Below are 16526 nucleotides of genomic sequence, written 5' to 3'. Positions count from 1 at the left end.
GCTAGAACGGAATGGTTTCGTTTAGAAAATAACTAACTTTTTTACATTTCATTTCATTTTTTCTATTTTTATTTTCGTGCAGGAGCATTTCAACTGAATTTAATTTGTTTATAGTTTAAACTTTATTTTTTATTTTATTTTTTTCTAATTTATACCCTGTACAATATTGCCGCAATAAATTTCGTCAGAAATCGATGAGAGCTTCTCACGCGTGTTAACGGATCATTAAGGTCCACAATTTGGGTTTCATATCGAATCGATGAAAATGAGTAGGTAATATTTTAAGCGACAGCCTGCAGTAAGCTATAACTATTTATCGACTATTAAGTATTTAATATTCGTAATTAATTCTACCTTTGCTCTACCAATATCCGCTTGCTTTATTTTCTTGCATCTGAACGTCTAATTCTTTAAATAATTCTCCATGAATTTTTCGAAATTTTTCTAACCTCATAATCCTATTTTATCGTATTTTCTATTCCATAAAAGCAGTGCTTTTAAACTAGATACGATGATTATTGCAAGAAAATAATCGTTCAACACTTTGATTCAACTGAAATCGAATTTCGACTACTGCGCCTTTCGATAAGAGCTACTTTTCGATTAGTAGGAAACACGAAAAGTTCGCGCGGAAATCCACTTGGTTGTTTCATTTTATCCCCTGTTATCGATCATTCCCGCTAAACTTACGTATGTCGTGTGTTTCCTCTTTGGACACGAAGAAAGATGAAAACTAAACATTTACTTTTGGAACATGAAAGGTAGATCCAACTTCTCCAACATCTAAACGCGAGATTTATGAACTTATCGTTGTCAGTTTGTATTCGTAAAAATCTTCATTCATTACTCGGATTCGAGATAATCTCGCTTGCCCAGTATTGATTAAAAGTTTTAATCACAATACCAAGATAAAAGTAATCATAAAAAGAGGATAATATACAAACATATGGAGAATTTTGAACTTTGATTTAAAGAGATATAGAAAAATAATCTCTTAGGACTTTTGATTATCAAATATTTTTATTCACTTACGAATCTATTAATTGGAATTCTTTGTTTTAAACAGAGAGACAATGTCTGAGTGATTTATTAAATTTTCCACTCCTCTTTATTTCGAAATTCAACATCAATATTTTTTTTTAAATCGTAAGCAACAACCTCGTGTCACACTGGAAACCTGCGCCTGTCGGTGAACTCACAAAAAGGTCTGTTCCATTTTTTTTCCCCGAAAACACGTTGCATAGCCCCAAATTATTGGAGCGACGAGAAAACTAACTGACCGAACGCATATTGAACGCTACCAAACGTCAGCTCCAAAACAGAATTTATGTTCCTACAAAATGACAAATAATTCACGGCCAGCCCGGTCACATTGTGAAAAACCAGGCTCGTATTGAGACCATAATATAGGGTTTAATGTGAAAGAAAAATATATCTGTTTGTAAAACGGCACATTGCGATCGAAAATGATGCTATTTTTCGTTCCAGTGGGACGGGAAATTGTACTGTCACTTAGAACGAAATTAGGATTTCTTTCACGTTCTTATGGAGATTCGGAACTCACATAGAGACACCTGTTCGTATTAAACGACATCAAGTATCACGCTCAAGACAGTCTTACCTATCTTACAAAATATTTCAATCATATTTTAATAATGAAATTTTCTATTTATTACTCTACATTCATATTAATTACGATAAAGTGTTTTCATCGTTGCAAAACGACAACGTTTCGCAAATCCGGAATTCAAAATTAGTCAAACCGATAACAAGAACCCAGAATTTTATTTCTTGATCCGTCACTAGATAAATCCATCGCTAAAAATATACAATGTATTATGAACTCGTGAATCACCTAGTATCATCATTTTCAAAGATACCATTTAATCAACGATCACTCTTTCCAATCAGATACGACGATTTCTAAAATTAATCACAAATGTGGTGTCACAGAGACGATTGATATTTAAAAAATTCAGAAAACAACCATTTGTCTCAAAACACTTCAACTATATTAAAGTAAAAAGGAGAAGCTTATATCAGAGGGAGAAAGATAAAAACACGCACTACTGATACTCACCTCAGCCGATGGGCCGAGCCGGGAACTTTCAAACGGAACTGGGAAAATTCGGCGAAACAAGCACCAGTGATTGGAGAAAAAAGAAACACGTTCGTTTTCAACTGTCGCGACGATTGTCACGTAAAAAAAACCGAGTTTGATCTAGGATCGACACACGAAACTAAGGCGGGAGCTTCTCGCGATTCAACCAGTTGGAGCAGTGAACAGATACAACACATACGGCACGAGGCGCGCGAAGCGACTGAGCCTCTTCCGAGCGGCGGAGTCGCTGCAGACCAGCCGACCTCTGCCGAATCGGACGAATGGGTATCGTTCGTGCGAGATCGTAAGGATTCAGCGCGTCCACGTTGCAAAACCACGCTACTTTACGCGCCCGCGAAATAATCGTGCCACCGACGTTGAGTAGTCAACATGGTTCCACGCGTCCACGCGCGACTTCTGTCAAACGATGCGGTTGCTCGGCCTGAGTATTGTTAGCGACGTGCGACGTAAGTATCACCGTGCACCAAGAAAGATCAGATACCGAGGCGAGCCAAGCCTTGGCGCGTCCGGTGTCGCTGATAAGTCGCTGGATTAAATCTACGTATCGCGAGAGTGTTTAATAAATTTTAGGCGATTCTCTCGTAACACGAAAAGGATACTTAGGAATGCTGAGTAGAAACTTGGTAAAATTTGATTTCGCAGGATTTAATTGAAAGATTTTTGACATTTTCGGTGATTCGTAAGATGGAAAGGATATTTAGAAATGCTGAGCAGCAAAATACTTTGGCTGATGGAAAAATCTGATTTCATAGGATTGAGTTAAAAGGTTTGTGAGCTTCTGGCTGATTTTTAAGGGCGGATGGATATTTAGGGATGTTGAAATTTCGAAAAGTGTTGAGACGCTTGATAACATTTGTTTCTATGGGACTGATTACGAGTTGAAGTTTCCGACGAGAAAATTCGAGATTCTTTTCAAAATTGGTATTGCCAAGGTGTCTGAGTAAGGTGTTGAATTTTAGATAAATCTAGGGTTTTGAGTAGGACATTGGAAAAGTTCATGTTTTAAACATTAAGTTGATACAATAAGACAACTTGATAAAAGGATTCAGAGTATCTATACGTAAAAAGCTACTAACAGAAAGAACTCGAACCAATTGATAACCTATGACTGGTAAAACGCGTCAATTTTCGACTTGGGATTCTAATAATTTGAGATTTTAGGCAGTATATTATTATATACTATTATATATTGTTATATAGTACCATATTATTATACCATAAATCTTAACAGTACGCTTTATCTTCTTTTATCGAAGATGATATTTAAAAATCCTGAATAGAGCTTTGTCTGTAATTGAAAGAAGTAAAGTATTCAATAATATAGCAACGAGGTAATTAATTTGATAAGAGGATTTGAGACATCTATACATAGAGATCTGAAATGAGTGAGACAACTAATAATTCTAATCCGTGCTGTTAAGATCCGTATATATTTAGATAGATAAGATCGATGTGATAGTAATGTTAAATATTACTTTGATAAAGTTTGCTTTCGAGAAATCGTGTCGTGATTATAACGAGGTACATAAATTAGGAAGTAACGGTACGCGAAATGTTGTCGATATGACAAATTTAAGCTACTTTTAGGTATGCATGTAGGTATGATAATGCAAATAAAGCTGGACTTTGTTAAATTACTGTTATTTGATTAAAATATGTTTGTACAATTAATTGCACCGTATTTTGTGGACGAAGTTACGATTATTAATTTATAACGACAAGTAGAAATTAATACAATAAACAAACACGTTCGCAAGAGATAACAGTTTCAGAATGAAATATCTGTTTCAACATACGTATCGCCTCGATAACGGTAACTGGCACTCGTTTTTCAATTTGCCTTGAATTTATATTTTAAAAATTGCCTTCTCCGTGCTCGCGCCAACACACGTGCGCTAAATATCGATTATTCTCATATGAATATTTTCCCTGGCGATTCACAAGTGTCATCAGCATACACAACCGTGGAAATGAATACATTATTATTTATACAGGTCTCGTCCGTTGAAAAGAAAGTTTTCATGGGAAATCACTGGAAGTTTTAAAGTCTGTCACGACTGTACTGGTTCTTCGGCGAAGGTTTACCAGCCACTTTTCTAATTACACAGCCAGCCCTCAATGACCACAGATGTCTTCAAGTTTATGGGGTCATGTCGAAAGGAGGACTCGATGGAATTCATCGGCTCTCATTGGAATGTGGTAAAGGCCGGAATGAAGGTCGAATAAGTCTCTCAACCGGTTGTCGCAATCTCCAGCTGGTCATGTTTCCAGACTAATGGAGTTAGTAAGTGCATGCAAATCTTCGAACTGTGTTTTAAAGTGACGACAAATTTGAATAAAATCGCGTGACAAATACCTTAGAAAATGGATTAGCTAAATGGAACGTTTAAATGCTCTCTTTTCTTACTTTGAAATAGAAACGATCGCACTAATTGCAAAGTAAATTATCCTATTCATCAGGGAGTATTATACAAACCTTCTGATTTCAAAATTTGAAAATTTACTTGTTAAATTAGAAGTGCAGAGATAGCGACGAAATTTCCAGTTTGAGAAAACTGTAGATGAAGCTAAACTTCAATATACTATATAAGTAGCCATATCTTTTTAAATTAACGAGAATGAATGTTTGATGAAATTTTAATGATAAAACTCGGGAAACTTCTTATTTTCTCGAGGAGTTGTTAGTTTACTTATTATAAAATTATTAATTGGTGATACTAAGCAGATCGTTTTTTCCTGTTTTAAAACTCCTCAAAGGAGATTCCTTCGGACAATTATCGATTTCCCTTCGAGAACTTGTCAGTGTCTTTAACGTTAAAACTTCCTTATTTTATTGAGACGACGTCGAGAATACGCGATTATAAGTTTTAAACGGAAGTTTCACCGTGACTCCTGTCGAAATGCAGAAATCGGGGGCAATCTACGCCGGCGTCGACCCACTTGCACCTAAAATTTATTACTCGCATCTGAACCCTATCATCCTCGATCTGTGAAATAGCTTTTCTTCTTTCTTGCGATCCTTATCTCCGTCTGTACCGGCTACGTCAGCATTTTCTGTCTGACAATCTTATTTATCTCAACACTACGGTTACACTTTGTCGCCGCAGTAACAATACCGCAACGATTAATACGTATAATATCTTAAATTCAGTAAATATATAGCCTCCTCAGTCGAAACAATTCTTTGCACTCTTTGAAAAACTGTCGCTTTCAGAGTAAGAGAAGAAAGCTGTGCTACATTTATTAAATTAATATAGTTTTATTTTACTTGTTGCGATAACGAACATATACTGATAAATATGAGGAAAATATAACAATTATATTTAACAGACTAACATTTTTAAAGTAAAAAGAAAACAAATTACCAATCTAAAAATATCAGGTGATATTCCAGTTACATATTGTTAGGATATTAGATATAGATCACATTTTACGTAGAAATTAAAAAGGATAAAAAATTAATATTCTTAGCGATAACAAATTACATAAATTAGAGAGGAATTTTTACTGAGCATTTCTTAAAAAACTTGTTTCAGCCGGTTTGTTATGCAAACAAGCAGGGGTTTTGTATAGTCGGCTCGTATTGGAAGCTCCCTTGCGAATTAGTCTGAAAACACTTGCTCGAACAGAACGAACTGTCAAGCGAAGCACGTATGTCCCCTAATTACACGCACGGGACGCGTGCATACGCCATTTCGAACAAGTCCGAGGCTCTGGTACATCGGTTCGTTACGCACCGGATCGAGCTACAATTTACGTAGTCGTTTACCATGTTCCAGCACGCATGTACGCGTTAATCGTGACTTATTCCAATTCTTCAATTGTCCTCGTGTCAACGCTGCAAATCTGTTTCGTTTCGATCTATTCTTTTACCGCCATTCCACCGAAAAAGAGAAATCAAAAATCAAATTCGAAGCTAAAATATAATACGTAGAAATTACTTGCGGAATTAAGATTTATTTTCAATGATCGTATTAAGTTTCCAATTAAATCTATATACATTTTCCAACGGTTATGTAAATTCATTCTTCCGAATTTGTAAATATCGTTATCCCTAGTTCTTGTTCGGTGTGCTTCTTTAGTGATTCTGTAGTCTTCTCGTTAGATTTCAATTTTCAAAGTCAATATTAATGTGTACTAATATTTGCGTGAGATATAAATTCCTAATTTATTATAATTCCTTTGTTATTTTAATCGCTATTTTAGACACAGACAATGTGGTATTTCTAACATTTACTTTCCATTCACGATATCCACCTACCAATTTAAAATCATGAAGAAGCATTCCGGATGCATCAATCCAGTGACTGATTTTTCGTATAATTTTTCGATGACGTAGATTCCAATTAAAAATCAGTTCGCTGTACGTATATTTAACGGGAGGAAAGTGAGATCGGATAAAAGAAAGTTTGTTACGCATAAGCGTGATATCCAGTGTATCGCCTGTTGTTCTTTTCACCGTGACCACTTTCTTCTGTTTAATTTGAGTGTCACGCCTTTGAGCACCGCGTCAGTCGATGTAATAACTCGAACACCGGGAAGATGTGCTTACCTCGCGTAATTATTAGAAGTTGTTAACAGAAGCGTCTACTACCGCGTATAAATGATTCCTGTAATGTTTCGAAGTTCACACGTATGACTGAACATGGTTGGTTTACGAGACATTTTGGGCAATTGCGTGTCACATTAAATTAGGGGAATTTGCACAGTCATTCAATGCGATGGATCGAATTGATGTTTGGAGCAGTGATGTGAGTTAATCGTGATTTCATCTAATCAGGCTTGGATAAACTTGCTTATATTTGCTTCTGCTTAACGATGCTTGTTCATGATAAATTGGCCGCGTACCGTCTAAACTTTACACGCTTCCGAGGAGCATTGATCGTAATTTATCGCAACGTTGAACGATTGGCTTCCGCCTGTATAAGTTATTAAGAAATATCCGAGACTTCGAAGCCTCGTAGTGGTCACTGAGTGGAGTAGAAAATTTTGTTTAATCAACATAGTATTTGGAATTGTCGTGATGGTCGAGAAAATTATGTTTATTAAACATTTCTTCTCGAAGATACTATATTTTACAATAAAAATAGGTATTGATTTTGATTGAATATTTTTTACGATTTTTATATCGATTAACCTTTTTATATTTGTCACGAAGAATACTAAAAACTTTTACAATTTCACGCCATCAATTTTTAACACTTAATGTTATCCATATATATATATATATATATATATATATATATATATATATATATATATAGTTTGAAAATTTACTTTATTTATTTGTTGTCCGTACACTATCTTATTTCATTTCTATATGATTGTACCGATCAAGTAGCTCAATTATGTTAATCATGATTTTTTAATTTTCAAATAAACGTAAGGAATTCTGATCTGATTTCAGTAAGCTTTTTTTTTCAAGCGCAAAGAAGACTGCGATGTATGAAAAATTAATTATATATTTGACTTACCGTATGCATACCCAGCTATTATGTACTCGTTAATTATAAAAATATCTGCTCAAGCTGTACTAAGATTGCAATTACGAAGTCGTTTCTTGTGCTTGAACGAGTTAACGCTGCAGGCGACGACTCGAGCTTCTCGTGGCACGGTCTGATTAGGCTTGCTTATGCTTCATTAAATTTAGCAATCGCAGCTCGAAGGCAAATTACGTTAGTCTATATACGGCTTTCAGAGGCTGCGAAATTTTCTCTTTCATCGGTGTTCACCTATTTCCATGTGCGTCGCTTAATCAACCGTTTAATCGTGGCAACCAGTTTCATATTCGCCATTCACCTTCTATTGAGCTGTCCGGAAAGCTACTAACGAAATTTAAGAGCAATTTAAATTAAGATCTACTTTTATAGAGTTGAATAACATATGGCCTGAACTAATTATATTTCCGATATTAAATATCAATTTAAATAATTAAAAATTCTTAATTAAAATTAAATTAAATTAGCAAGTACTTGAGTTTTTAAATAATTATTTCAATTTCGGCAAATATCGAAACTGCAGCGCTAAAGCACTTAAATTCAGCAACAGCAATATTAACCACGTCGGTATTTGAATATTTCAAGATAGCATAAGCTACTTTTCAAGCAAATTACAAGAACAAACGCGGTAATATGCAAGCATGAATGATCTATATCACGTAAAACATTCATTAAGGTTTGGTGGTTGACGTTACATCCATGCATGCAGGCAAAACAACTCTATACGGTATGATTCATTATGCTGCAAATGTTTGTCTGTTGCCTAATTCCACCGCAATTTGATTACTATTCGCGAACTTGAGTTTCCTTCGCTTCAGCATGAATGTGCAAAGCCGTTTGCTCTCCTTCTATTTGCCAGACACTGAAAATCAAGCTTTCTCATTTTTAAACCGCCAGATAAATGAGTTTAGTAAACATAAATGAAGATCACGGGGTAAAAACACGATAAATCACATTTTTTATTTTTTACAGAGGAACAATTTAAAAATTCGATATGTCAACCAATTTTATACAACAAGAGCTATTCTTTTATTTGATATTAGGATGAAATATATGCTTTTGTTATCCATATATCGATCGTCATTGAATAGCATGCATTAGCATGAATTGATATTGAATAGCAATTTTTTTACAAAATTTCGTGGATTTGTAAAGATGGCAAATTATTTTACTTATATTAATTACTTTCCAAAATTTAGGCTTTAAATTTTGGTTATGGAAGATTAAGGTCTCTCCCCGTTTAGTCGCGAAGTCACCTTTGGGCCATCCTTACATATAATTAGATATGAGTTTGACGAAAAAATCAAAGACGCGTGATATTCAAGTTTGAGATAAATTTGTCGCAAATATCCTAACTGAAGCGAAATGTTGGCATAGTTGTTAATCAAACACGCTGTAATTGACACCAGTAATTTACAGCATCTTGAGAAGCATGCGACGCTTCTCGTCACACGGAAAGCTATGGCCGCGAGCGTCTGTTCAAGTTGTCGTAACTTCGTCGTCGTTATTAACTCGCGTTAAGGTAGACATACATGACGATATTATCGTAACATGTTCAACACTTAGTGGTTTGTTAGAAAAATAATTTTTAATTGCTTCAAGATGAACACAAAAGTGAAAGGAAATTTTTACGAAATAGGAGACATTGTATTCAACGATTAAGTTTCACTAACGATTATACCTCGTTCCAGTTGAAATTTTCCAAAAACCTTGGCTATTTTACATGGCACTATCATGGCGTTATGAAGCGTAAGAGGTAAACCTATGAAACTTACCCTTTTCTCACAATCTTGGGATCTTCTCCTCTACTATTACCATAAAACTATCAATTTTATGAAATTTTTACGCGCCATCGTCGCGGTGTTATAAAGCAAACTTAGTAAACTCACAAAAGTCGCTCTTTTTCTGAAAATCTTGGGATTCTTCTCGTTACAATTTTCATAAAATTAACAATTTTTAAAATTTTATACACGTCGTCGTCATGGTGTCATAAAGTAAAAGAACTGAACACACAAAACTCTGCCCTCTCATTAATCCCGCACCTTCGACGAAACTCTAAAAGATCTTGGGTTATTTTCCCAAACATGTTGATCATATCCGTGGCCAGAGAGTACTGGGACCATTGACGAAAATTTGTTCGAAGGAGAACAGCAGTGATAACAACGCAAATCCTAATATGTTTACGCACGTATGAGGAACCATCAGGTGCGTGGCCAGATAACGCTTAGGTGCATTCCCATGGAGGAACAATACGGATCCACGGGTTGCGGAAGCAGTGTGGAGGGGGTTGCGAAGGTGTGGGGGAGGATAAGTGAGAAGGGGCGCACGCACACACAGCGTGTAACCGGCCTTTGTGCCAACTGAGATCCTGTAGATGGAACATTGAGCCGACAATACGTCTGCTAAACCTTACGTAACGCGATCTCCTTGTCCCTATCTGTGTTTACGCATGTGCGCGTGGAGAACGGAAGTTAAGCTCTCGCACGGTGTTACGCGAGCTTTTCCTCCCCTCGCGTATCGCCAGCTATACGTGCGGATAAATTAATCGATGTACATTCGACGTGGAATAGCCGGATTATGGAATGGCTGCGATGGGGATTGTAGCGGTGAACGTGCCGGAGGAAGAGCGAAATTTGAAATGGATATTGGTTACGACTTTTTGAAGGCGCGTTTGCCGAATGATATGGGGATGATTTACTGTAGTGCAGATCGCAAACTGGAGTACCGGATGTTTAGTTAACGTTACATGTGGAATAATTGAATTATGAAACTGAATTACGACAAGGAGAATGTGTAGTTTAAAAGAAACATTGGTTACGATTTTTTAATATTCTTGCAGTTCGGCTTTGTAATGTAATTTGGGGATGATTTAATGTTATCATTGTTACAATATTTATTGTTATTAGATACGTTTCTCTTGATTCGTTTATAATGAAATGTAGTAATTTATTCATTATAAAAACTAGCTTGCATATCTACAACATATGTTGCAAAAATTTCTCATCCCCTTTCGATGTTATATTTTTTCATATTAAAATTAAATTGGTGGAGAAGACGGAACGGAATATTACGGTAATCGCGCCTGTGGTAAATTTTCGACCTCTTCTTTTGGTAATTTTTTTTTTTTTTTTCACACAACGATTGCAAGAAACACCAGCCGAAATTGAATTCGTAACAGCAACATACATTCGTGAAATAGCGTTCACAATGAGAATTGATAGAATTCATTAAAATGTAGGATTGGAACAGGCTTGCCCAGGAGCTAAGCACGAGAGCCCTTAAATTTTCAAACCAATTTACCGTGCTATCCTACAGCGAAACCAGCCCACCGTTTCCGACATTTCACGAGGATTTATTATACCAAACATAGTTTAACTTAGGCGATTTCAATAGTTCACCAGGATTTCAGCCGTCGGGACGTAGGTAGACAAACCTTTATGATCTTCTTCTACTTTTGCGGAACATATCATCTTTCTGAATCCTGGTAATCCCGAAATTTCAAGAGAATTTGTTCTATCAGAAGGGGGAAAATATGCCCTCGTATCCCTCACGCTAATCAAAATTCCTTTCATTAATCATATAACCATCGTAAAATTATCGTAAAATCTATCAGATACATTTTTGATCTCCTAGTTCTTGTAGTATTCTTGAATGTACAGTAAGGGACAAAAATAGGTGGGCAGATAGCGAAAGTAGATAGCGAAAGTAGATGTCGATGCAGTGTAATCGAACTAGTACCAGTGTAATATATTGAAGTTTGCCGTGGGTAGGAAAAATATTTGTACGTATTTTTATTTTCCAACAAAGCCATTTTATTAGCAGCCCTTACATTTCATGTTCATAGTATCAACTTTTTGTAATCATATAAAAGTACTACTAGGTGAGACAAAATTTAATATATTTGAACCTCATTTATTGGTATATAAGTGCTAGGATAAATACAGTGGTGGATAAATACTATTTGCAGCCACTATACATATACATATATCTGCATGATACATTGATAATTTAGTAAATAATTGAAATTGATATTTATATTATATTGCATTGACATTGATATTTACAATTTCTTTGTAAACGAGGTATATTTAATCAATCTTCATTGATACCTATTTCCATTACCTACCCACTTATTTTTGTCTCCAGCTGTACGTATAGAGCAATTGACGGGTCGATATGGTTAGCTACTTGCAGCTATTTGCAACAAATATTTATAAAGTTTATTTGTAAATTTTGTTAGCGTCAGAAGTCGACATTTTTAATGGAAACGAAATAGACTTGACGAAAATAGAATTTTCTAAACAATTTTTGGTAATTTTCGAACATCGAGTATATCGATGCTCTTCGAATGTATAAAAAATCAAGCAGAAGTTAGAATTTAACGTTTGGACGTTTAAAGCTTGGTTATTATTACGACAAATAAAAGAAAGAAACTTCTGCCGGAGTCTGAAGTGACGGTCCTTTTTGTACGTTAACAACAGAAATGAAGTTTCGAAGAAAATTCATTTAACTGGGCAAACTACGTTCGAACGAAACCAAAGGGAAAAGGAAAGGGCATTTTCAAGGAACTGTGGTTTTACAAAGAGTACGAGACTAATGAAAAGGAAGACACAGTGTGCCAGATATTCCGCGAACTTTCCCCATTATCTCGCGGGGATATCCCTGTGCTTAAAGCAAAGTAGGTGGCGGATAAAGTGACAGCAATGTGCAGTACGTGCACGCTACGCTAAAGACACTTGAGTGCACGCATTCGAAGCACTAGACTTCCTATGTGCTGTTACTAAGGCTTCCCTGTCTGATATTTGTCTCTTCGAACTCTAACGTATTCACCCTAACGTATGATAATCCCATAAAGAGGATCTGACGTCTTAGAAATACGACTGTACGTCGTTAATTACCATCGTACTTCCGTGGTTCTATTAGTTACGGTTCCGTTATTTTCTAATCTTTTTAGTTGAACTGAATCCTATATTATTCCTTTGTAGCTAAAATTTCTGCTTCAAACATTATTTATTTACATCCATTTGTGCAAGAAGTCCTCATACATACATGTACATCATAATTATTTCTTTGTATATAAGGGAATGAGATTGTTATAGGTGTGAATATAATATGATATAAAGTATTAATAACTGTGCAATAAAATTGTGTAGTATTGTATCTGGATAACAATGGTCTTTTTATATTAATATTTTCTATGTTTGAAACGAATATGTGTGTATGAAAATTGCTACTCTTAATGATTGAAAGCAATTAATGCCCTGAAAGTGAGATTATAATATCAATGAATCGAATACTGTCGTAAAAAGGCCACTGAAAAATAATGTGTCAGTAATATTCAATGTGGATAATGAAGGAAGTTGCTCGGTTGTCTAGCGCGTCCACAACCGAAACAAGTATTCGTTGAAATGCACATTAGAGACACCTGAATCAGGCTATTACACGCGAAATGTCGCCATTGTCACTTCCGCGTTTTAACATTCGCGTTTATTCTCTTCGTAAGTCTCCGCGGTGTTGTGTTTACACGGCGCAAAGAGCGTAATTCCCTCGTGTTCACTCCATTTTCGGGTAATATTGGAATTTTATGTGGTAAATAAATATTCGTTAAGAAGGCCTCCTGTTCGTTATGATAACACGCAAGTTTATCATACGTATTTGCATCGTAAATTCGTACGGGTCATTAAATTTGCAAATATTAGCATCTATCGAGCATGAATCCGAGACAATAAAATGTGATACACAGTTTTGAGAATTTTATTTAAGAACATTAAATTTTTATTAGAATTGAAAATTTCATTAACTTAAAATTAATCGTCAGTTAAAATTTCTTTGGAAATAATAACGTAGCGATTTCAAACTAAAGTTTTTCAATTTATAATTAATTTTCATAATTAAAGTTTCTACATTTCTAGAAACTAATCTATTGATCCTTATGTCAATCACAAATTACTTTCCTCAGGAATAAAAATTTCTTAACGGTAAATTAACTGACAATTAAAATTTTTTCGCGAACCAAACTCTATTAATTCTAGATTAAATGACAAGCTAGAAAAATATTAAAAAGACACAAAATTCAAATAATACAAAAAAAAAAAAAAAAAAAGAAAAGGGAAAGGCGAGACATATGAAGATATCGAAGAGAAATACCTGAATCGATAATCGTGAATCCGCCAACGAATGAAACAAAAGATTCGATCATCGTTGAACAACTCGTGGAATCCGGTTGTCCTTCTAATTCTACGATTCTTGCTCAATCACGTTCCAACGTGTCGATTTACCTTCTAAACGGCCGCGACACATCAAGACGGTACCTCCAAATTCCGTTCACGATCCCTTGGCAAGACAAAGATGAACGAGCTAGATCAACGAGCAAACCAGAAAGGCACCACCCCTCCATCATGCATTATGTAAAATAACGTATTAATAACACACAGTTTCCGAGCGGATTTTAAAGCATATGCTAATCGAGCAAGACGTTCTTCTGGCGTCTCAATGTTTTATGCGTAATACATTATAAGGTATCGTAGAATATACAGTGATTTCTTGGAAACAACGTGAATTCTGTCATCTTTGTCATTTGTGGAAATTTTGAAGAAATCTTGTAGTTTTTTTTTTTTCTAATATAAATCCTGTATATGTGTATATCATTTTTTCATTTTTCTTTGTGGAAGATATTTGGATTTTATTAATCGACTATCTCCCGAAACATTTTCGTCACGAGGAATCTTCAGGTTTAGAGTCGAGTCTCGAGTATTCAAATCGCTGTCGCGATGCGTTTTATTGTCCCTGTAAAACGAGACACCCACAACTGAGAGATTGCGATGTTTCTAATGGAGACCGTAAAGCAGAGATATTTAATGGAGCAAGGGAAAAAATGGAAGGGGGTAGAAACGAAAATCTCGTATGGAGATTTTAGCGAGGGACGAGATATTAGACTTTCCGACGGGTATTTTTATTGTCCCGAATCTCCTGACGTTTCGAAAATGTACGCAGGGAGATCAAATTAATAAAATAATAAATAATAAAATAATGAGTATCTATGTGAAAAAGTTCTTCGTATTTTAATATCATTACATTCCAAGTATTATTTCAGCTACCCTATTGTCTCAATGTCCAACATGACGAACACTAATAAAAAATCCAATCGTTGGAAAAATCACAATTTTTATTACCTAAACTCGTAAAAAATTAGAACATGATAACGAGAAGAAGACGAAATGATAGCGATTATCACAATTTCCTAAACGGATTTAAACAAATCTCTTGGAGGTTTAATCCCCTTTACGTTGTAAGCTTTCATGGATCCTCCGTTTGCTTTATCTATCACTGATATGACAAACTGTTTATTTAAATAATTCGGAAGAATGTTCGATGGAGAAATTTTAATCTTACACTTTTAATGTCCGTCTAATTGCGGCTGTTACCGCAGGATGTGCATCAACGTGAAAAAGCTTTCGATCCGATTACCTCGACCGTCTCTTGTCTCGCGTTTCTCTTCTCGCGTCGTATGGAAGCTTATGTTCTCCCTTCGAGGAGACAGACATGTAAACGCATACATAAACATATGTATGTATACGTGCTACTTGGATTTTTCGACAACGACGACGAGGTGTAAGATCGATTCAACACATTCCCATGTCTTGTGTTTCTTTATCTTTAAACTTCTGCTCGCTCCATTAGCACGGATATTTTCAATATTTGTGGAAAAACGTTTTTAATTTGGGAAGATTGACAGGACGACTGGAAAATCGAGGTTTTTGATATGGACGGAGAGTAGAGGAAAGAAAAAAGAAAGAAAATTGGATTAACAATATTTTTCTGTAATTTAATTACAATTCAGCTGATTTTTTTCTCTACGTAAAATTGTCAGATCATAAAAATTATTTCTCTAAAAACTCCATAATAGTATTATTAAGAACGGTTTACTGTGAAAGTGGTATGAGTCCACTTTCCTTTGTTTTGAAATATTAAAATGTTTGGTTCGTCCATGTTTCTCCGTGTTTAAGTAAACGTAAATTCATTATGCAAATAGGTTTTTTAAGAATTAAGTAAATCAATATCTTTCTTTAAGGTCATGAATGGATCTACACAACTTTCAAAATTAGTGAATCGTATAATTAATTAAATTTTAAGTATGCAAAATTTATTCTTTATGCTTTAATCCAGCTTTGTTTATAGATAAAAAGAGGGAAAACAAAGTACTGTTATTCCATTTTAATATAATTTACGTATTTACTGTAACAGCATACTCGCGAGATTAATATTAGGTACATTCTATCTTGAAAGTGGAAGTGTATTGAAATGTTCATAATATACGGAAAGTGGGAAAGACGATAACTGCATCATATTCTTACATTTTATCACACTGTACACATATATTTCAATTATTATAATTTATTATCAACGTAATTCTTTCTCTAAATAATCAATTGGTAAAGTTTAGATCCTCGTTAAAGTGTCAAGTAAATAAGTTAAGTTTCTCGATATAAAACGAAGTTTTTATTGTATTGGAAGTGTTATTGAGTTATTCGAAATAAGTGTCAATATAACACTCTCTTCAATCTTAAGTTTGCACTTCGATAACAACCCGACATAAACGTAAAACTACTATTAATTTAATGATACTTTAAACGTAATAATTTACTAGTTTATTACCGAATTGCATTTAAACAACTTGTTTACATCCGCGCATGCAATGTTATGCGGGATAGAATTACATTCGCTATCATTTGTTTTTCATTATTGGTGTTTCGATCATTTGGACAAGCTACAGATTACAGGAAATGAATTTACACCGTTTCCAAAATAAATCACCACGCAATTCTATTTAATAATGAAATTTCAATTGATTAATACAGACAAATATTTCAATATTTAAATTATGAATTGTTTATAAATAAATCGAT

The 16526-nt window shown here is 34.8% G+C and overlaps 1 protein-coding gene and 1 long non-coding RNA gene across 2 annotated transcripts in view; one reads left to right on the top strand and one right to left on the bottom strand.

The window, feature by feature from the left end:
* LOC117242979 overlaps positions 1 to 2307 on the bottom strand; it is a 162818-nt gene extending 160511 nt beyond the window's left edge. The window contains exon 1 of the mRNA XM_033510060.1: positions 2081 to 2307. The gene's annotated coding sequence lies outside the window, so the exon portion shown is untranslated. The remainder of the gene's footprint in view (positions 1 to 2080) is intronic.
* Positions 2308 to 3584: 1277 nt separating this feature from the next.
* Positions 3585 to 6299, top strand: LOC117243315. Its single transcript, XR_004495441.1, has 2 exons — positions 3585 to 4406; positions 5659 to 6299. It is a non-coding gene; the product is annotated as an uncharacterized LOC117243315 (long non-coding RNA).
* Positions 6300 to 16526: the final 10227 nt, after the last annotated feature.

This window comes from Bombus vosnesenskii, unplaced genomic scaffold (assembly GCF_011952255.1).
Source record: "Bombus vosnesenskii isolate JDL3184/JDL3185 unplaced genomic scaffold, Bvos_JDL3184-5_v1.1 scf7180000013265, whole genome shotgun sequence".
NCBI classification, from domain to species: domain Eukaryota; kingdom Metazoa; phylum Arthropoda; class Insecta; order Hymenoptera; family Apidae; genus Bombus; species Bombus vosnesenskii.
Note: the sequence above shows the minus strand (reverse complement) of the source record. Positions and strands in the feature narration are given on the sequence as shown.